The sequence below is a fragment of the Bidens hawaiensis genome, unplaced genomic scaffold, assembly GCF_021521415.1.
Source record: "Bidens hawaiensis isolate Kalapana, Puna unplaced genomic scaffold, B.hawaiensis_p1.1 tig00044837_1, whole genome shotgun sequence".
Classification (NCBI taxonomy): Eukaryota; Viridiplantae; Streptophyta; class Magnoliopsida; order Asterales; family Asteraceae; genus Bidens; species Bidens hawaiensis.
In genome coordinates, this window is record NW_027497974.1 from 91046 (window position 1) to 113411 (window position 22366).

Sequence of the window (22366 nt, forward strand, 5' to 3'; positions counted from 1 at the left end):
GGTAAACAGATAGGCACGTATAGGGCTCCTAAACATGTGTCTAAGGCAATTTCTAACAACCTATCTTAAACCTTCGGTTCTGATACCAATCTGTCACACCCCAACCTACGGCGGAAATGCCGGAACGAACTGATTGCTCACAGCTTTTCAAAGGTTACTATCATGCAACATTATTTAAATATCAATATCTATTTAATTCGATTTAATAATTAAAATAATTCAAGTACAAAATACAACTTATTAAACAAACAACAATTACAAATTAAATTCTAGATTAATTATTTTCTAACTTAAATTCTTCACTAAGTCTTCACCAACCTGCATTAAATTCCTACGATAACATGCATATGCGTATAAAATAGAATTTTGTCAAAAAATCATGTTGAGTGAGCAACACACCAGTTTAGTTGTACATATAGTATATATAACAAAATATGTAGCTGCAACAAGTCATATGAGAATAACAAATTAACCAAATGAGCAAGTATAACTGAGATGTCGAGAAGCACAAAGGCTATAACGACTAGCGTGTGATCATACTATTATGAGATTATGTTGGACATCTCCGAATGCGGAAGCATATAAAGCAAATACGCACACAAACAAGTAAGGTATAAGTTGTTAACACATAAGACAATAGTTGCAGTTTTTAGTATAAGTATATATGAGAAATATAATTTATGCATATGTCCCCAAAACGTGGAAAACAAGTAAGATTGGGGAATGTGGTACTCACCTTAGTAAATAAGTAAAATTCGGAAGATGATAAAGAAACGAATATTATGAGTTATGCTTGTCGCGATGTATCAACGGAAATCCCTAAGTATTAAAAATCGGGAATTACTACAAGTTAACAAATGGTCCAAAAAGATTAAAGTATAAGGAAAAACGAGAGTTTAAACGAGTTATCTAACGTTGATTTTATAAAAGATTTTTACAATTATATTAGAAATGACAACATAAATCCTTTTCTTATTATAAGTATTTTAATTAAAGTTGTAATGATTTATAATATTTTTTTATGAAATTATTTGTTCAATACTTATTTTAAAACAATAAGATACACATATTTTATATATTTTGAGTATTAATCCTTTTACTTATGTATTAATAAATAATATATGATAATAATGAGTTGTGGTCGATGAAATAATGATTTATTTAAAGTAAATAATGACTTCTTATCAATTAGTGTTATAAATAATAATTTATACAAGATAAAATTATTTATAAAAGACTTTTATAAAATACGTATAACTATATTTAAGTGTCTTATTTGCAAGATTATATTATGGATTTTTATATCAAAATCTTATTATTATTATTATTATTATTATTATTATTATTATTAGATAAAGCCTTTAAAAAGAAAAATACCAAAATTTCCTAAAAAAAACGGGGTGGAAGGGGTCGAACCTGCGACCTGCCATCCCAAACACAAAGTCCTAACCAACTGGGCTAACCAGTACAAGCAACAATGGTTAGGAACTTAAATTTATAAGCAGACACAGACTGAGCAAAGTTTGATTATGAACCCTAACAACACAATTGATCCAACCAGCTTATAATTGTACAATTCGTCATAGGGCTAATGATCAACATCAAATCGCGACTTTAAACATGTATTCAATTACCTTGATTGCTGGCCAGAAACGGGTTAACAGAACCAAAACAGAGACGACACTTATAGGTGAATGAACGAATTATAAACGTAAACTGATTCAATTAAAGAGGTGGGTAATGACGGCTAGGGTTTAGGGATTGTGTATACGCATTTAATTGAATTTGTATGAATGATTATATGTATTATGAATTAAGTTTAAGGTCGGCCACGTAAATAAGGAAATCGCGAATCGTTTAATATTGAGTTAATATAATTTAACTGTCGGTTTGGCCGCATTTAGCAAGTATAATACATCTATTGATCCAATTTCCAAAATAATAACAAGAATTTGGGTCCAAGAAACATCATAGTAGTTGGGTCTTCATAAAAACGGGTTTGGGTATAAGAGTGCGGGTCATGGGTTATTGGATCAGCTTTAATATATAATATATATAGTATAATTTTCATTTTAGTCCTTACAAAATAAGGGGGGAAACAAAAGCAGATAATAGTTTCATTTAGGGTAGTTTTTGCCATAAATTGAAAATTATAATTATATTTTATATAATTAATTAAACCATAATATAATTATTAAATCTCTCGATAAGCGCGATAGTTTATTTAACAAAATAGCCCGAACGTCGAAACGGCCCGGGTATTAATAAAAATATAAATTCGAAAAAAACCCGAGATGTTACATATAAGCTTCAAGACCATTAAGTCCACTCGGCGTATCAATTTTTAATAAATTATAGCTGCATAAAACATACTAATTGATCCAAATATGCAGAAAGATTATCTTAAAATAAAAAAATGAAAATCACAACCCAAAGAAATTACAAATCACCAAACACTAGATTAATATTTTCCTAATTTCCACCAAACCGAATCGAAATGAAGAAAATATTAACACCTAAGATTTTGGAATGGACCCAGATTAAAACTCAGATGTTTTTCAAGAAAAGACATCAAACCTAATTAGACAGAAGGTGGACAGATATTAAAAACTTGAATCTTGAAATGTGTATAAAGAAATTTGTAAAAAAAAAATGATGAGGATGATGATGATGATGATCATAATCATCATCACCATCACCACCACCACCACCACCACCACCACCACCACCATCATCATCATGGAGGTGTGACGGGGGAGGGTGCGACGAGAGGGTGGAGGTGCGACGAGGAGGGTGCGATGAGAGGGTGGAGGTGCGACGGGGAGGGTGAAACGGGAGGGTGGAGGTGCGATGGGGAGGGTGGAGGTGATGAAGATCATCAGATCTATCTCTCATTATTATTATTTTTATTATTATTAATATTATTATGTATAATTACAACTTTACCCTTCACCATTAACAGTCAACGCTTGGTCAACTTATGGAAGGAAACCCGCCGGAGAAATGTAATGGCACAAGCTTCGCAAATTCTTTTCAGTAGTCAAAGGGTCTCGCGACCATATTTTCCAGGGAGGCAAATGGCAATTTTCTCCTCAAAGTATAATATATACATATATATTCGAGGAAAACAAAAACGCAATAAATTTAATTTTGTATGGGCTTGCTATTTTTTTTTCTTTAATATATCAATACTTGTAAAAACCAAACTATAAAATAAAAAAAAAAAAACGAGCCGGCTAGACGAGCCACGAGCTGGCTCTTCTTACAAGCTCAGCTCGAGCTCGGAATAGCTTGTTACCTATAATAAAGTAGCCAATCCAAGGAAGCTAGTTTAAGTGAAAGATCGAGCCCTGGCTTGCTTTGTACTCGGCTCGTGACCTACCTTAACCAACAGAGATTAATAGTACTTAGGCATTATAAAAGTACAAACCTTTAAGAAACTTGATAACAGACAAGCTGCTAGAATTTATTGTTATCTACAACATAGGCCTAACAACAAGAGTTGGGCACACTGACAAAAACTGAATACCGTTCGCTTTCGAGAAATCCCAAGCTTCACTTTCTGCTTTCGACTTAGAAAGAGAATACCAATCCTATATAACACAGTGCAAATAGTAGAAAATGTTTCGGGTCAACCCATTGAATGCTTACAAGTATTTTAATCCACTTTTGACCCATTACCCAACCCAGTCATATTCACACCTCTAAGTATGCGGGAATGAGTGAAGGGACAATGAGTGGAATGTAAGTGCTCAAAATATGATTCTATGTGACACATTTGTACAAAATATTTTATTCTTGAAAAGTTTAGCATTTTTTTTAAAATTGCTATGTTGTAAGCAAAGAATAGTGAAAGCTAAAAGTTTTTTTTTTCACGCACATTAATTGATCGACAGAATTCTTGGTCAGACCAAAAAGTCTCGTCCACTTATCGATCATAGTGTCTCGCAATAGCAGATACAGATGATACATACAAAACTTTCATCACATTTGCTTCACAACATGCTTTAAGCACATTGAGTGTAGCAACAACATCTGGCTTAATCAGTTCCACCTGCAATAAGAGTCATTCTCAAGATTTTGATTACAGAAAGTCAAACTGAAAGGCCAAACTTACCTTAGGGCCTAGTATAGAACTAGATGGAACATGGCTTGTAGTATGAAACACACCATCACATCCAGTAATTGCTGCACGAAGGGACTCATAGTTTAGAAGGTCTGCTTTGAAAAGCTTTAGGTTCTCACTCGCTTTCTCCGGGTTCTTCAAATGAGCATATTTCTCATCCACTACAAGAAATGGTGATAAAATAACTTACAAACAAACGTACCCAATAAAAGATGGATGAGAGCAAACCTAAACTCTTTCCAAGGGAATAGCTAGAGAGGCATAAACCCCAACTTTAGACTAAACTCATCAACTCAATTGATCAAGTGCTTGAAATGCTTCACATGGATCTCTTTGGGCCTGTGAGTGTACCAAGCATTGGGAAGAAAAGATATTGTCTTGTGATCATTGATGATTATTCAAGATATACTTGGTTTTATTTCCTAAGTACCAAGGATGAGGCTGTTGAATTCATTATAAACTGTGTTAACAGAGTGGAGAATAAATTAAATAAAAGGGTTAAGGTTATGAGAAGTGACAATGGTAGTGAGTTCAAGAATGGAGTGATTGAAGAATTTTGCAACAACAAAGGAATACTTCAACACTTCTCAGCTCCTATAACTCCTGAATAAAATGGTGTTGCTGAGAGAAGTAATAGAATACTTATTGAAGCAACAAGAACCATGATTGCTGATGCTAATTTACCTGTCACATTTTGGGCAGAAGCAGTTAACACAACATGCTGTGTTCAGAACAGAGTACCGATAAACAAAAGTCACAACAAGACACCATATGAAATATTCTACAACAGAAAACCCTATATCAAGTTTTTCAAAGCATTTGGATGCAAATGTTCTCTGTTGAACACAAAGGATTACTTGAACAAGTGTCAAGCTAAGTCTTAGACTGTTTCTTTGTAGGCTATTCTACACATTCAAAGTCCCACAGAGTGTATGTGAAAGATTATTTGGTTGTAATTGAATCCTCAGATGTGGTTTTCAATGAAAACCAATTCAACACAGTTGATGGTGCATCATGGTTATTTGATTTGAAGAAGTTGATAAAGTCTTTCAAGATATATCTTGAAGACTATGATGAAACCTTTATGAAAACCAATGTGATTGAAGAGTCAAATCAAAAGGGACTGGATTTGGAAAAGCTGTGAAAAAAGATTGCAAGAAAAGAAAATGAATACACATTCATAAAGAACTCCTCTAGGACAGATGTTAATCAAGCTCAAGATGACAATTAAGTGAACAATGAAAGTCCTGTACAAGATCAAGCAAATGATATTCAAGACAATCAAGAAATGCAAAATGATCATGTACAAGATGAGGGGGATCCAAGCAATCAAAGGGAACAAGAAACTGCTACAAGTGCAAGGTTTCAAGACTTGTTTGAAGAAATAAGATCAGGAAACAATGGTGCATCCACCTCAGGACAGATCAATGAGGACACACCAGCAATTGATGATTCTTCACCTGATTTGAGCATTGAAGATCTAGAACTCAATAAGTCAAATCTTGACACAACTGTGTCTACTGATGTAATTATTCAAACCTGCTATGTTGAAAAGAATCATCCAGCTTAACACATCATTGGCAATATACATGAAAAGGGTCACCAGAAGTCACTATGAAACTGCAAACATTTGCTTATACTCATGCTTCTTATCCCAAATAGAACCAAAGAATATTGTTCAAGCTCTTAGGGATAACAGTTGGGTACAGGCAATGCAGGAAGAGTTGGCTCAATTTAGAGACCTACAAGTTTGGGAGCTTGTAGACAGACCAAGAAATAGAAATGCAATTGGCACAAAATGGGTGTTCAGGAACAAAAGGGATGAGAGGGGGATTATAATAAAGAACAAGGATAGACTTGTAGCATTGGGATGCCTTCAGGAGGAAGAAATTGAATTTGAGGAGGTATTTGCACCTATGGCTAGGCTAGAAGCAATAAGGATCTTTTTAGCCTATGCTACCTCAAAGAACATCAGGGTATTCCAGCTTGATGTCAAATCCGCCTTCCTAAATGGAAAGATTGAAGAGGAGGTTTATGTTTCTCAACCACCAGGTTTTGAGGATCCTATCTATCCTAGCAGGGTGTATAAACTGAACAAAGCCTTGTATGGATTACATCAGGCCCCTAGAGCATGGTATGATGAACTGTCAAATCACCTACTTGAAAATGGTTTCCAAAGGGGAGCTATTGACAAGACCCTCTTTTATAAGAAGAAAGGAAGAGATTTGCTCTTGTTACAAGTCTATGTGGTTGACATTATATTTGGGTCAACCAATGAAAAGATGTGTATGGAGTTTGAAGATGTGATGAAATCCAAGTATAGCATGAGTTCAATGGGAGAAATGAACTTCTTCCTGGGCCTACAAGTTCAACAAAAGGCTGATGGGATTTTCTTTTACCAGTCTAAGTATGTACAAGACATACTTGACAAGTTCAAGTGCAATGATTTAAAGGCAGCTTCAACTCCAATGGATTCAAAAGAAAAAATGGTAGATGATGAAAAGGGGGAGCCAGTGGATGAGCATGAATACAGAGCAAGAATTAGATCACTGATGTATCTAACTGCTTCAAGGCCAGATATCATGTTTGCAGTTTGTGTTTGTGCTAGATTTCAGTCAAGCCCCAAGGTCTCCCACATGAATGATGTGAAGAGAATCTTTAAATATTTGAAAGGAAGACCTGACTTGGGAATTTGGTATCCAAAGAACCAGTCTTTTGATCTGACTGCCTATACAAACAGAAATAATGATGGCTGCAACATAAGCAGGAAGTCAACTTCAGGGGGATGTCAATTTTTTGGTGACAGATTGGTGTCATGGTAATGCAAGAAACAGACAACTGTCTCAATCTCAACTGCAGAAGCTGAATAGATTGCTGCATCTGCCTGCTGTGCACAAGTCCTCTAGATCCGAAATCAGCTGCTGGACTATGGTTTGAACTTTCTTAAAACCCCCTATTTCATTGATAACACTGCTGCATCTTTCATTGTTAAGAATCCTGTGCAACATTCCAAAACCAAGCACATTGAAATCAGACATCACTTCATAAGAGATTGTAGTGAAAAAGGTTTAATTGAAGTAACCGGAGTTGATACAAGTGATAATGTGGCTGACATATTTACAAAACCACTTGACAGAACCAGGTTCAACTTTCTTTTGAAAGCCCTGGGTATGATCAACTCTAATGAAGTCTGATTGATGATGTGTGCTTGACTGTGCAAACTGACTATCTTTTCAAAGTTTTGATTGAATGTTGTTTGTGTGCATATGATTGAATATGATACTTTCATGTTAACTGATGTGTGCTTTAATTGACTATATGTGTAAAGTTTGGTATCATTGTTGTTTATGCATGCTTATCAGTTGATGTGTGTATGTGATGTCATGATGAGTGCTCTTGATTTGAATTACTTGATTGTGTAAACTTATCTGACATCCATGATTAATTGCTTGATTATGTGTATTATCTGATCATTTGATGTTATTAAGATAGGCTAGACCTTGAATGTTAGGACTGTCTGCTTGTTTTGATGATATTATGAATGATTAAGATTTGATGATGTTACAACTGTTTGTGTCAAAATGAGTTTTATGTCAAAATTAAATGATAAAATGAATTTTCTAATGAATTTTGCATAATCACGTTATTTTGGTCAAAACATGAGCAAGTTGTTAATGGTGCTGAGATATGATAAGACTATTCAGTTCAAGCTTTATAGAAGCTTAAAAGAAGGTTTTTAATGAAAAGTCTCAAGTAGTTATTCTTGCTGAAAATTATGTCATTTGCCCAGTTGGAAGGACATACACTTGTGTATGTTTGGTCCTATAATCTGTATAGATTTCAAAGGATAGCCATTAACCAGAAAACTGAAAGCATTTGGGGCATTATAACTTGTTTTCTATTCCTTCACTTAAAACTATGTCAATAGCTCTGACTTTGAAATGACATATATTCACATGTATGTTTGGTCCTGTTGACCACCTGTGGTCAAACAGGATAGCCATTTACCTGCCAATTAAAAGAAATTGGGGTGACTGAATATTAAGCTGAATTTTTATTGGGAAATGATAGTATATTGAATACTTAGCCCATCATATGGATTTAATAGGCTAAAAAGGCATTTAGTACAGTCATTAACATGTATGGTTGCTTTCTCATGATGTGTAAAATCTAAGGTGATATAAACATAATGAATATGCTAATCTTTATGTGGAGATGCATAGTTGTCTTTGCATGTCTCAAGATAAATCTCTCCAAATGATAGGCAGAAAAGTGATTACCCAGTCATACACAAGCCTGTTGCTATTTGGTCAACCTAAAAATGAAACATCTTTAAATATGACAAAGAACAAGTTTATGAAGTTTTTGAGAAAATATCAACAACAAGGGGAGAATAAATCAACCAAAAGTTGATAAGTGTTTTAAAGATTTTATCAAACAAAGAGGGTTTCAACTAAGAACTACAGAGATGTTGACATAAACTGTCTCATCTTGAATGAAAGGCTTGAAAGTCCGAATGACCTGTAAGTCCTCCGTTCAACCTCTTTTGTTTGACAGAAAAAATTCAAAAATATTAAATAAGTTATGTCATTCAAAACAAAATTTTGACCAAATAGCAGGAGGTTGGAGTCAAATTGGGGTGATCTGGGAAAAGCCAAATAAGCTTTGAGAAGAGATATGAGGCATCATACCACAGTGTTGACCATTTCTGAATTATACCTAATTGAACCTAAATCATATCACCAAAGAGATGAAATTCATGCTAAGTTTATACCTGCTGTTAACCTGACTACTGTCATAATAATGCTGAGAATGAAGTATTGAAGAATCTACTTAGTCATTATGATCCCATTCTTGAGATCTTTTCAGTTAAAGAATGAAATTATTTTGAAATGAAAAATGATTGAAATTTGATCTCTAACTGCACCATTTGCTCTTAAACAATGATCTTTAATGAAAAATATTATTGACAAGTAGTTTAAGTCAAAAAGAGTTTCCTTTTGCCTCAAAAAGGTTGAATAAGTATTTTCAGGCAAGGTTTGATGTTTTCTATCCTTCCCGAACACAACAGTTGAATATGTATTTTCGGGCAAAGTTTGATGTTTTATAACCTTTCCGAGCAAGCTTAGTCACTTTGAACTAAGTTTATGATTTTGGGGCATACTTTGAAGTGTTTACACTTTCCGGGTAGAGTATACTTAACACTTCAACTTCCCGAGCAAACTTGAAGTCTTTGAATATGTGATCTAGCAAGCTTTTAAAGATATTTCTTATTCCGAGCAAGCTTTGCATCTTATATGCTGCATATGATCTACCAAGCAAGCTTTGTGAACTTAAGTCTACCACGCAAGCTTTGTGAACTTAAGTCTACCGAGCAAGCTTTGTGATTAGTGTGAATCTGTTTTCTTTCTTTGAAATTACAAGTGTGTTTACAAGTGTTTCCGGGCAAACCTTGTTTACCGGGTACACTTTATATTTCGAGCACACTTTGAATATTCAAATGTTCCCTTAATATACTTGGGTAATTTCCCAGATTTTCCGAGTACACTTTGTGCTATGAAACCACTAGCACACTTTGTATTCTTTTTCGGGAATACTTTGCATCAAAGTATACTTAACTGATTACTTGTGAATTGTTATTGACCGAGTAAGGTTAGTGATTAAGTGAATTATCCGAGCAAGGTAGGTAAATTAGATGTATGTTATATGGGCATCTTAGTTGATTCCTAGCAAGGTTGCATGCTTGATGTTTAATACTTGATTAATTTTTCTTGTCATTTAGTTCTCAAGCAATCTTGTATTTCAAGTGAGCTTTCTTCATTTTAACGTCTAATTTGTACCGACCTATAACCACGTAAGCTTAGAGTAAGTGGACTGTACCGAGCAGGCTTTGGTAAACCTACACTGACAATTTCCGAGCAAGGTTTGCTAAAATGTTATACATGGAGTTGGATGTTTTCAAATGTTTAAAATGTTAAATGGATAAGGTTACTATTTGACAGCTAATAACTCACTAATTGACAAAAAGCATTTAAAACCCACTTATCAAAAGGTATATAAGAGGGAGTGAGAGACGTTTTTCTACATTATTTTCCCTCTCTCTCTCCTTCCACTGATTACTCTAAAAAAACCTAACCGACTTATCACATTCACTTTAATCCAAACCCTAACTCTAATCAGCCCTCTAATTCCGACTCGGTAAGCAATAATAACATTTTTTCCAACCACGATTAGATGATTATAGGATTTGATTATGCATTTTTGCTAACACTCTGTTCTGTGTGCAGGTTATAAATTTGTCGAAGAACAGGTTCTTAATGATATTTCTCTCTTTCTTCTTCAATTTTATAACTTGAAATTGCTTAAAGTAATGAACTTTTGGGCTAATTTCACTTTGAATATGTTTGATTGTGTTTTTCAGATATGGCAGACGAAAATGTTCCGAGATATTTCTTTGAGCAAAAGAACAATATGTTCGCTTTCTTACAGGTCACGCCAGACAATGAAGAGGTTTCCCCGATTATACGTTGGTTGCAAAGATCAAACATTTAATTTGCATTGACAGCAAGTCCTACAATTTATCGGAACCATTTATTGGACTTTTGGAACTCGGCAACGTTGATGGAAGATGTGAATGGCCGATGGATCGAACCCACTGTTGCTAATCAAGAAATAAGAGCGGATGAGGCTGTGATTCGAAGGTGTCTATAGTTGAATGACGAAAACCCTAAACCAATCCATCTTACAACTGCTCAATTATACAAGATCTTTGTCAAGTGTATGGGTTATCAGGGGAATACGAAAGATCGGCAATTCTAGAAAGGCATGTTCCCCACCCTGTACAGATTCTTGATCCACCATATTATACTGGGGTTTGCACCAAGGAAAGGGTCATGGACCCTCATGAGCAGAGACTTGGCAAACGCCACTGTTGCAGTATTATTTGACTATCCTTTCAACTTTTCACGAATGATATTTGAAGGATTAGTGCAAAATTTGGAGAAGCCAATCAAGCAGAAGTTTTGGTGGCATATCCAAGGTTCCTCCAAATTATTTTTAATCAAGAGTTGGAGAACCTACCAACTACAGGAATTACACATGTCCTGCAAATCCAGATACTTTTAAAAGAATAGAGAATCTGGCTAGCACTAGCAGATTTGATCAAGAGCAGGTGTATGAATAGCGGCCATGGTTAATGTTTGATGATATCTTAATCCCTCAGTTGCATGTGGTGTTATTTGAGGCAGAGGATGTTGCTGGAGGTGATGGTGAGAATGATAGAAATGATGATAGTTCAGATGATGATGGAGATAATGATGATAATGCTCCGGAAAATTTGGAAGGAGGAAATGTCAACTTTGAAGTCATTGCACAACCTCAGGGGGAGCAAAATATTATTCCAGAACAACCAATACCAACACCACCTTTGTCACCACAACCATAAGACCAAAGCACTCAATCCCCAACCATAAGACCAAACACAAACACAAACACAAACATCTACACCACCACCAACAAACAGCCCTATCCAAACAGATACATTCATTCCTAACCCACCCCATACTCAATCACCACCCCAACCAATTACAACAACCCAGCCTACCCCTATCCAAACTCAAACTACAACTCAAACCCCACCTGAATCACCTACACCACCCACATTTACCATCACCCACACCAAAACCCTTCTAATTCCAAACATCAACCCACTACCATCCACCAGTGAAAACATTTTTGAGGATGCCAACCCTGTAATCCCTCAAACCATTAATCAAGACCAATCTGAACCTGAACCTTTTTCTACATCACCACCAATAACCCCTCCTGCTGGAACCTATTTGTTTGAGAGAAACTTGGATATGATGATGGAGAATGCAAGGTTAAAGGAAAGAAATGAGGAGGTAACAAAGAGAATGTGGTACTACTGGATAAGTTGGCCCGGGGATTAATGAAAATTCAAACCCTGGAGCAGGAGGTTGAGAAGACCTCAGCTGCCCAAAAACAGGGGGAGAATATAAATGAACCAACTGATGCAGCTAGTAGTGGAAATTTGGAAATGGTGGATACAGGAGTAAAAGAGAGTAATGATAAAACAGCTGATGTTGATGGGTTGACATGCATTTTGAATGCTTATGATGATGATGAGGAAAGTGAAGAGAGGAGGATGGAGGATGTTGAATATGAAGCTGATAAATCTGATGTTGAAGATCAAAACTATGATGTCAATGATGAAGTGATGAATGTTGTATGGAGAGATGAGGATGATGAGGAGGTGAGAGGAGAAGAGGCCATTGATGCTGAAATTGAAAAGATAATAAATGTTGAAGAAAATGTGGCTACAACTGTTGTGGCCACTGATGTGTTAACTGACATTCAAACTGATGTGATCATTGATGAAAATGCTGCTACTGAGGAGCTTACACTCACTGAACCAGAAACAGAACAACATGAAGGTTCCAAGAGAGTAGAGTATGATTTAGAGTTGGAAGCACTGGAAAAGGAAATTGATGACTATCAGACTGAAAATGAGTCTGAAAATGAAGAAGATTTGAAAAGGAGAATGGATAAAGGAAAGGCTAAAGTTTATGAAGAAGAGCCTGTTAATGCAGATATTGTGAAAGAAAAATTATTGGATGAAGAGGAGGAAGCTTCTGCTGCTGCAAGGAGAGAATTTGAAGATGTTGTTAGAGAAACAAGGGAGAGGGAAATACTAGCCCAAACCTTGACTCCTGAGGAGTTAGCAGAGCAGGAAGCATTGATCAATCAAGCCAATGTTGCTAAGATGATTAATGATGAAGAGGCTGATGATCAAGAAGTTATTGAAGCATTGATTAATCTGAAAAGAGTTGAGGAAGTGGAAAACTCTTTGGCCATGGTGGTAAGCATGTTTCAACCGCAAAATCAACCAGAAAAAGTATCAACTGAAACCCAGCAAACGTGAATACAGAAATCATGATTGAAGAAGAAATTGGTGAATCAATAGCCTCAATGGCTGCTAAGAAATGGGTTGAACAAGTCAAAGATGATATCAAACAAAACCCAACTGATAGCTGGCCAAAAGGGAACATGTGACTCAATCTCATGAAACAATTCATCATAAGAAAGAAAGACTTTTCAATCTATATGAACAATTTATAGAAAAAGTCAACAGGTTTGCTAAGACCTACATGAGAAGAAAAAGGGCACATGAACAATCAGAACAAGAAAGATCTGCCAAAAAGGGGAAATGGGATGATAAGAACAAATACTTTGTAAAGACCCCTGATGATGAGGAAAGTTCAATAAAGGCAATTACTTTGGAAACCTTAAGGCCAGATGAAAATGTGCAAGGAGTGCCTAATGTGCCAATCCTTAAGAATCCAACTCATGATGAACCTAAGATTGATGCAGTGAATGAAACAACTGAGGAGGAGGATGATTCTGATGAAGATGAAACTGATGATGATGAAGAAGATAATCAGGGAAAAGGTGCTGAAACTGCTAATGTTGTGTCCCCACAAGTCACAATGACTGATGAACAAAGGGCAAACATTGAGCAAAGTTTGCTGGATGCTAAAAGGAAAAACCCATTGGTTGTGAAATTAAGAAGCTTTGGGATAAGCTTTGAGACCTTAGCTGATTTGAATGATGATCAATTGCAGAAAAGGTTGGATAAAGAGAGGGATGAAATCAAGAAGAGAATTGAACAAAAGAATAGAGATGCCCTGAAATACAGAGAATATTTAAGAAAGCATGGGTATTCTGAAAAAGACCTGACTCACTTCAAATTTGAACAGCTGAAAGAAGCCTATAACAAAACCAGGGAAGAAATAAAAGAAAAATTCGTGAAGGAGAATGAGGAAACTGAAAAGCTTGAGGATTTGAAAAAGAAGTTTGGAGGTATGTGTGGATACTTATTGGAAAAAGGGTTGAAGCCTGAGGTAGTTGAAAGCTTATCAAGGGAATCAGTGTTGGCTCAGTATAACAAGTTAGAAAGAAAGGAAAAATTGAAGAGAGTGCAGCCTGAGCCCTCCACTGAGCAATCTAAAAGAGATCAAAATGAACCCCCTGCAAAGAAAAGAAAAATCATGACTCACAGGGAGAAACAAAAGGCCCAAATGGAAAAAGAAAAATCAAAAGAGGCAACTGCTGGTGAAACCCCAGTCCCAGAGGAAGTGAAACCTGAACCTGTTGATGAACCTATCATTCCATGAGAAAACGAAGAAATGATCGAGATACTAAGGGGTATAATGGTGAATCAAAAGGGAATGGATGTGGATACGTTTAATGCCTTGAATAGAGATGATTTGAAAGAGTTGTTTTATTTACAAAAGGCTGAGTGGGAGAAAGTATTGTTGGAGGGTGAGAACCCCAGAAGCTTTGTGGATGGAAGATTTGTCCCTGCAGGTCTTACTGAAAATCCAAGGATATTGAATATGATTATAGGACTTGTCAAGGACAAAGGTGAAATCTTTGGAGATCTCATCAACTATCCTGAAGAAATGATTGAGTCTATGTTTCTGAAAGCTTTTTGTATCACAAGGCCAAGAAAACCAATGAAATCTATACCCACCAGGCCATCTGCATCTAGGCAACAACCAACAACACACAAAGGTGAATCAAGTGGAGCTGGATTGCAAAGAACAACAAGACCACAATCACTTATGGATCTTCCAAGAACCTCTATTTTGATTCAGTCTCTCAGTATCTGAAAATGACAATGGAAAGCAAACAATTGAGAGACATTATTATGAAAAATGATTTTGGTGAATATACTCAAGAACAGTTGGAGAGAATGGCCACACATGATCTTTATGATTATCATGATACAAGCAGGTTGGCAGGAAGACAACAGAATGATCTCTCCAAGTTCTTAAAGGATGAAGCTGACAAGGGATTCACATTTTTAAAGGAGAAGAAAAGCTGGAGGCAGAAAAAGTAGGAGAAAATAAGAGGGGCTGCCAAGTTGAAAAAGATAGCCAGTGCCGAATTAAACTACCAGCTGAAAGTCAAATATAAGAACCCTTTGTCAAACATGAACAAATGCATAAGAATGGAAAGAAGAATGACACGCCCTAACTGTACTGTGCAGAAGAATGGCATTATTTCAGAGATTGAATACAAAGAAATTACAGGCCATTATATTCTCCGCAACTCAGAAGGAATTATCTTGGGCATAATTAAAAGAGATGAAGACCTGACCTACCTGCACAGTGAAGATCTAAGAGATATAAGGGATTTGGACATTCCAGAAAGTCATATTCATTACCAAATCCTTTCTATCTTCAGGCAAAGGGCAGGAACTATGATAGTGAATCGAAAGCAAGACTACTACAATGCAAGAAGAAGATAAAGATCTTTAGAATAGGCTTTGTTTTGTAATGTCCACAGACAGCTTTTGATTATGTAATGAATATGTATTTTGATTTTGATTTGAATATGTATTTTAACTAAGTGTATGTAACCTTAGAGATGGTTTGGGACAACTGAGGTGTTCCAATCTAGGGGGAGATTGTTGAGTCAAGATTTGACCTAAAATGATCATAAGGAAGATTGGAATCTTCTCAACCTCCTTGGAAATCGCTAAGTATGGAACCGAGCACACCTGAGACATTCGAGCAGGGTTTTACTTAGCTGGGCATGATATTTTGCGTATCGGGCAGGGTTACCTTCTTGAAGTCTTATTTAGTGATAACCCGAGTAGGGTTCACTACATCTAGCAGAGTTGTTCTTACCGAGCAAGGTTTGATTAATAATATGGAATCCGAGCAAGCTTGTTGAAAGTTGATAAGTACTTACTTTCCGAGCAAGGTTCAACTCAGAGCAAGCTACAGTGTACTGAGCACACTATGATTGCTTAAGAAGTTATCTAACAAATGAGTTGAAGAGATTCTTGAAGAACATTATGGTAGTAGGATATTGTCGGGCAAAGTCTGATAAGGTCAAGAAGATTGAAGTCTACCCGGTGAGTAGTTTCCTTGGTGAATTACTCTTTAAGTAAAGTCTACCCGGAGAACTATACCAGAGCACACTTCAAGGTTACCAAGTCAAAAGGCAGGCAGAGCACAAAGTCTACTCGGAGAAGTTTACTGCTACAAGGCCTACTCGGAAGACTTGTTTTACACTTAGTATAGTTTTGAATATGTAATTTGAATATGTTTTAATCATTAGGGTTTCTAAAAGGAATGATAGCTGTCAAGAGGTGGCAGGCCTATAAATAGAATATTTTAGGGCACGCCTCCTGAGACGGTGACAAGACGGAATACGGATTAGCCTTTACACTTTTCAGATAAGATCGAATATTCCTTTATGAGTGTGACGGCTGTCCTAGGTTTTCACTGATTATACATTCTGACAAGAAACCCTAATAGATTATCATTTGTATGAATTTCTTTATATAAATGGAAATCTTTTGAGTTATTGTTCGTCTCTGTTACCATTAACCTATTAAGCAACAAAACTTGTTTGTTTCTGATTCCGCCGTTAACAAAGAAGAATCTTTCCTTATTTAGCAATCCGTCATTAACCTTCTAGTCGACACAATATGTGTGGGTTTTGACATTGTTATTGAATATGGAGTGATTATTCGGGACCGACAGTAGCCTTGTAGATGAAGGATGTTCCTTTCCATAAGTATATGACCACCGCTGTCACCAAGATCTGCCCTCATGCCGTTCTTGGTTTGAAGCCTTCTACATCTCAGGCTTCTGCCTCCAATCCTTTGGTTGTGTCTTCTGACCCTCCCATGGATCTTTCCAAAGATACTGATCAAGTCGTCGTGATATTCGACACCGGTTCCTCCATTCCTAACCTTGAAGCCACCGAGTCGGATGAGCCCGGTTATCGGAATAATAAGGGTTTTTCAGATTTTACAGGCAAGGGTTCCTCTTTCGAAGCTCTTGCAAACAAGAGGTTACTCGGCCAAAGGCGTCAGCACCTTCTTCTGGTGCTCGTTTGAAGACTGCTATTAACGATACTTTCCTTTCCCTTTTGTTATTTGCAAATTCTCCTTGTGAATTGGTCTTAAGTCCTTTTGTTTTGTAAATGTGGTAATGTTGGATTGGGTTAGTGAGGAGGCAAACAAGTGTGTTTGCTCTATTGTTGATGGAAGTCGAAGAAATGAAAATACGTTCCTGGTTGATATTTGACGTGAGTTGATTTTGTTTCCCATCCTAATGCTGCTAAGACTTTTGTTTACAATGCCAGCTGGCCTCTCGATGCAAATCATGTGCGCCAATTAGGTGAGCCTGAGTTTTCAGACGCGGTGATGGTTCATGTTTTTCAAGATGCTTTGTACAAGAGTGAGCTTCATAGGAGGTGGATTGGGGCTCAGTTGGAGATCAAGAAACTAAAAGAGCAGTTATTGCAGGCTCAGGGTTCTTCTGGTGATATCAAGAAACTAAAGAAAACCAATGCTGATTTGCAGAAAAGGTGGCAGACTTGCAAGAACACAATGCCGCTTTGGACCAATCCCATGATGAAGCCCACGATGCCCTTACCCAATAACACTTGAAGTGGCTTCTTATGGCCCATTCTACTAGGTGTGCCAATCGCGTGATCCACGTTCTTAATCTTGCCATCCATCATCTGTCTGCCCGTTGTGAGAAACTTTCTTCTGGTACGTGTGGTTTTCTTGCGTTGTTGTAAAAATAAATAATATTACTAGATCCTGTCTTTGTTTTGTAGATGCTATTTATAAGGAGATGAAGGCACTTCAAGCCACTGCTGCAAGTTTAACCTTCTAGATCTTGTCTCTGTTTTGTAGATGCGATTTATAAGTAGATGAAGGCACTTCAAGCCACTGTTGCTAGTTTGCCGGAGCAAAAGCGCTGGTTGTTTGAAGTTGGTTTAGAGCACTTCGCCGAGGTGATCGAGAATATCAAGGATTTGGTTATCTCTCTAGGCGGAATCAATAATGACGTGAATATCTTGATATACCATGCAGGACTGGTGGAGGGGGTACAAGAATGCAAGTTGGGGAAGCCTTTGGAGCAAATCCCCGGATACAATCCTTCTGCTAACCTGGACGTGGGCTCAGCATTGACAGGTTTCAACAACCTTTCTTTTTCATTCTTCCACGATTTGCAACCCTGGTCGATGCCCCTTTGTGACCAATCCAAGCAGCTCTTCATGCGGTTACTATTGTTGATGCTGGTGAAACCTCCAATCCTCCTGACTGAGGAGTTGATGTTTGTTAAACCTTATTGTTGATGGTTTTTGGAAAGTCCCTTGATGTTGGGGAAAAAAATTTCATGTAATCAAGTCCTCTCTGTTGAGGCAAGCGACTTATTATGCTTTATGTTGGTAACTTATCTTATGCTATATTTGTTGTTTTATTTGGTTTGCCTGTATGAGTCTCTTAGCCTCTAGGATGAATGCCTTCATTAGGTAGTCAAGTATAGTTGATTTAGTTATTTGTTTACATGATTCTATACCTTAGGCAACCTTTTTAATAGGCAAACTGTCACACCCCGGTCGTAATGGCGGAAAACCGAGGCGTGGCGACTAGGTCGTGATTGATTGAGCACAATAGTATAAAAGTCTAAATGCATAAACATAACCAAACTGTCAAATATTACATCATCCAGGTAACATGAAACAAATTGTTTTAATACAAAATATCAAGTTTCCAAACAACTCCTAGCCTAGCCTTCATCTCTCTAAGGCCTCTATCAGCTATTAGCTACTTCCTGCTTCATTTCCTGAAAACATGTAATAAAACGTCAACTACAAAAAGTAGATGAGTGAATTCATAGGTTAACTAATACTGTAGTGATAAGCCCTACACAAGCATACTAGGCTAAGTTGTAGGGGTTTATATATAGGGTGTACCATCGGCTAACCCACCACTCCTACAACTTATCCTACTATGCTTGGTATGCTTATCATCTCAACTGAATCTGCCAGAGTTTCGTATAAAGATTCCAATTATTGTTTCCATGCATGCAGGAGGAACGGTATCAAGGATATATGTATAAGATACCCAAGAATCATATGTAACCATGCCATGATGAAAAATGATAATGATGCATAATGATCACACAAGACCTGACATCGACCCCACACAAGACCACACTATGCTACTTGATTTCCTTGATGGTAACCCAAATCGATCACTTTGGGTACCATGAGAGAATTCTAAAGCGTACTTTAGTATCTCTTGGATTTCCTAATCGATCACTTAGGAGATCCTTCGGATCCTTAATAGAACACTTAAGAGATCCTTCGGATTCTTAATCGAACACTTAAGAACCCCATAGGTCACGTGTATTCTAAATCGATCACTTTAGAATCCCACATCTAGTGACGGCCTGTCTACCAATCGACCACTTGGAGATCAAACCTATGCACTATTGTGACCTATATTGCCACTGTTCACACGATCACAAGACTGACCAATGAATAATGTGTTTTCATGATAAAGTATAACGGGTACATGACTTTGATTTCCAAACGTCCAATGTTCCCTAAACGCTGAGTGATTCCCATATTTACTCCTGAATATTTGATTATGCATACACAACTTCCGAGAAAGTTAAGGTACGCGTAACCTGCCATGATTACTTGTTTTCCCAATGTTCATTGTTTGCAAAAGATTTGTCAAGTGTTTATGATAAGTAATGTTTGAATAAATGTGTTTTGTCAAAACGTGTACATTTACCTTGTTTTCACCCCCAATGATTTGAAAGGCTTTAAAAGAAAAATGGGGGCTATGAACTCACCTTGTTGACTAGGTGTGGTTGCTAGGGCGGTCGGGTGCTGTCAAACGTCGATCCTCTAAGTCTAGACAAGGACATAATAAGTTAACAACGCAGTTTAAGTCTAAGAGTGTAAGCCTTACACGATCTCGAGCAAAAACTAGGTTTTAAAGACGAAACAGCTTGGTTCTGACCTGATTCGATCGAATAGGAACACATTCGATCGAATCGAAACACATTCGATCGAATAGACACACATTCGATCGAATAGACACACATTCGATCGAATAGAAACACATTCGATCGAATAGACACACATTCGATCGAATAGAAACACATTCGATCGAATAGACACTCATTCGATCGAATAGACAGACGTTCGATCGAATACGAAGCTCATTCGGTCGAATGAGTTGGAGACCATTCGGTTGCTTTCCTATTCGGTCGACTGGACTGGTTCGATCGACACATTCGATCGAATGAACTGATTCGATCGACTGGTTCGATCGACTGGACTGATTCGATCGACTGGTTCGATCGAATGAGTCTGATTCGACTCCTTCAAGCTGGGCGACGGAGATACCCACGGGTTTTCCAGATTTTCCAGATTTTTGACCCAAAATCGAAGTTTTTGACATGGAAATGCTCGGGATTGAAAGGGGTATCGATTCCTAGTACTTTTAAACACAAAAGCTTGCATTTTGACACCAAAAATGACGGTTTTTGACCAAGAACACACTTGACACAAAAGTCGGAGTTTTTGCTCGATTCGGGGCGGGTTTTGGTTGTAAAAACGTATGATTTTCAAGAAGATCTTACCGACAACAACGATAAACAGATTGGTGGACTCGAATCTTAGATTGGATGACTTTCTCTCACTACTCTCTCTCTAGAAGTGGGAGTGTTTGGGTGGGAAGTGTTGGTGGAAATGAAAGAGATGGTGTAAGAATACTTGATTTTCCGCTTAAATACTCGGGTGACTCGGGTTCGGGTTTAGGCTACCGACGGGTCAAGACTAGTCGAGTTCATAAGTTTTTTAAACAAACTAAAACTTTTTCAGCAAAACTTTTATAAACCATTTTCCGAATAATTATTTAAAATCTTTTTTTTTTTTTTTTTTTTTTTTTTTAAATAAGAACATTTTATTTTTCAAAAGCATAAAAATTAATATTTTCCAGGCGTAAATGTCGTTTTATAAAATAAACATTTCAAATGATAAAAGCAGATTTCTCCAATGATATGGGTTCCGAACTTATCGTCCAGAACCCCAAAGTGTATAGTTTCCGATGATTCCTTGATTTTTGTCTACCAGTCAAATTCCAGGGCGTTACATCCTCCCCAACTTAGGGGAATTTCGTCCCGAAATTTAGCTTTTTAGTATACTTGATGCATCGATGATTAAGATTACATGATCCCATGATGACCACTATGCGCCACCACTTCTAATATTCGTCTCAGGCACCACCCAAATCAAGCCGAAGGGGCTTATATATAGGGTGTACCAGCGGCTAACCCACCACTCCTTCAACCTTACTTGGGTGTTTCCTTCGACTCCTATTAGATCAATGACACACAGGACGACACACTATTTTCCACTACAAGGCATCATCCTCAAGCTTTACATCAGACATATTCATTTCGGATTGAAGGGGTTTATATATAGGGTGTACCAGCGGCTAACCCACCACTCCTTCAATCTTCCGCGAATATTACCCTCGGTAATTCTTGAATTCAATGTCTCACAGCTGCCACGCTAACTATAAGTCCCTAATTCCAGGTTTCGCTTCAGACATATTCAACTCGTGCCGAAGAGGTTTATATATAGGGTGTACCAGCGGCTAACCCACCACTTCTTCAACCTTTGTCGAATATTTCTCTACACGAACCTTGAGTTCACGACTTCTAGTTACACAATAGCATATTGCTTATACACGTATACACCTGTGACCTTGATGTAATTATATTCCGGACTATAATTACGAGCTCACCTTGTATCAATGTATAAGCTCTATTGTGTGCGGCTAGAAAATTTGACACGACACCACACACATACACACAACCATGCTCCATGAATGCAAGAATGAATGACAAATTTTTGGCTTAAATAATGTATAAATTTCCCCAAAATTCATATGATTGAGTAGATATGACTTGTGCTCCCAGCATGAGCCCTGAGTAGCCAAATTTGTGGATGCAAATAAAAGAATACTTATAAGCATAATAAGGCAACACGATATTCATTGAATAACACAATTATTTGATACATGCTGCAAATGTTATATTGACTTCTAGACAATAGATTACAAGAATAGAGACTAAGAGAACAGATGAGGGTATTTCTCCTTCATTTGATCTTCGCGTTCCCATGTAAACTCGGGTCCGCGTTTGTTATTCCATCGAACATTCACAAGCGGTATGCGGCTACGCTTGGTCTTCTTGACCTCGCGATCCAAGATTTCGACGGGTTCTTCAACAAAAAGCAGATTGTCGTTAATTCGAACCTCGTCGACGGGAATGAGAAGGGCCTCGTCAACAAGACACTTCTTTAACTGCGAAACATGAA

At 37.2% G+C, this 22366-nt stretch overlaps 1 pseudogene; it reads right to left on the reverse strand.

The window, feature by feature from the left end:
- Nucleotides 1-3407: 3407 nt before the first annotated feature.
- LOC143595235 (cinnamoyl-CoA reductase 1-like) lies at nt 3408-4790 on the reverse strand (annotated as a pseudogene).
- Between the last annotated feature and the right edge of the window lie 17576 nt (nt 4791-22366).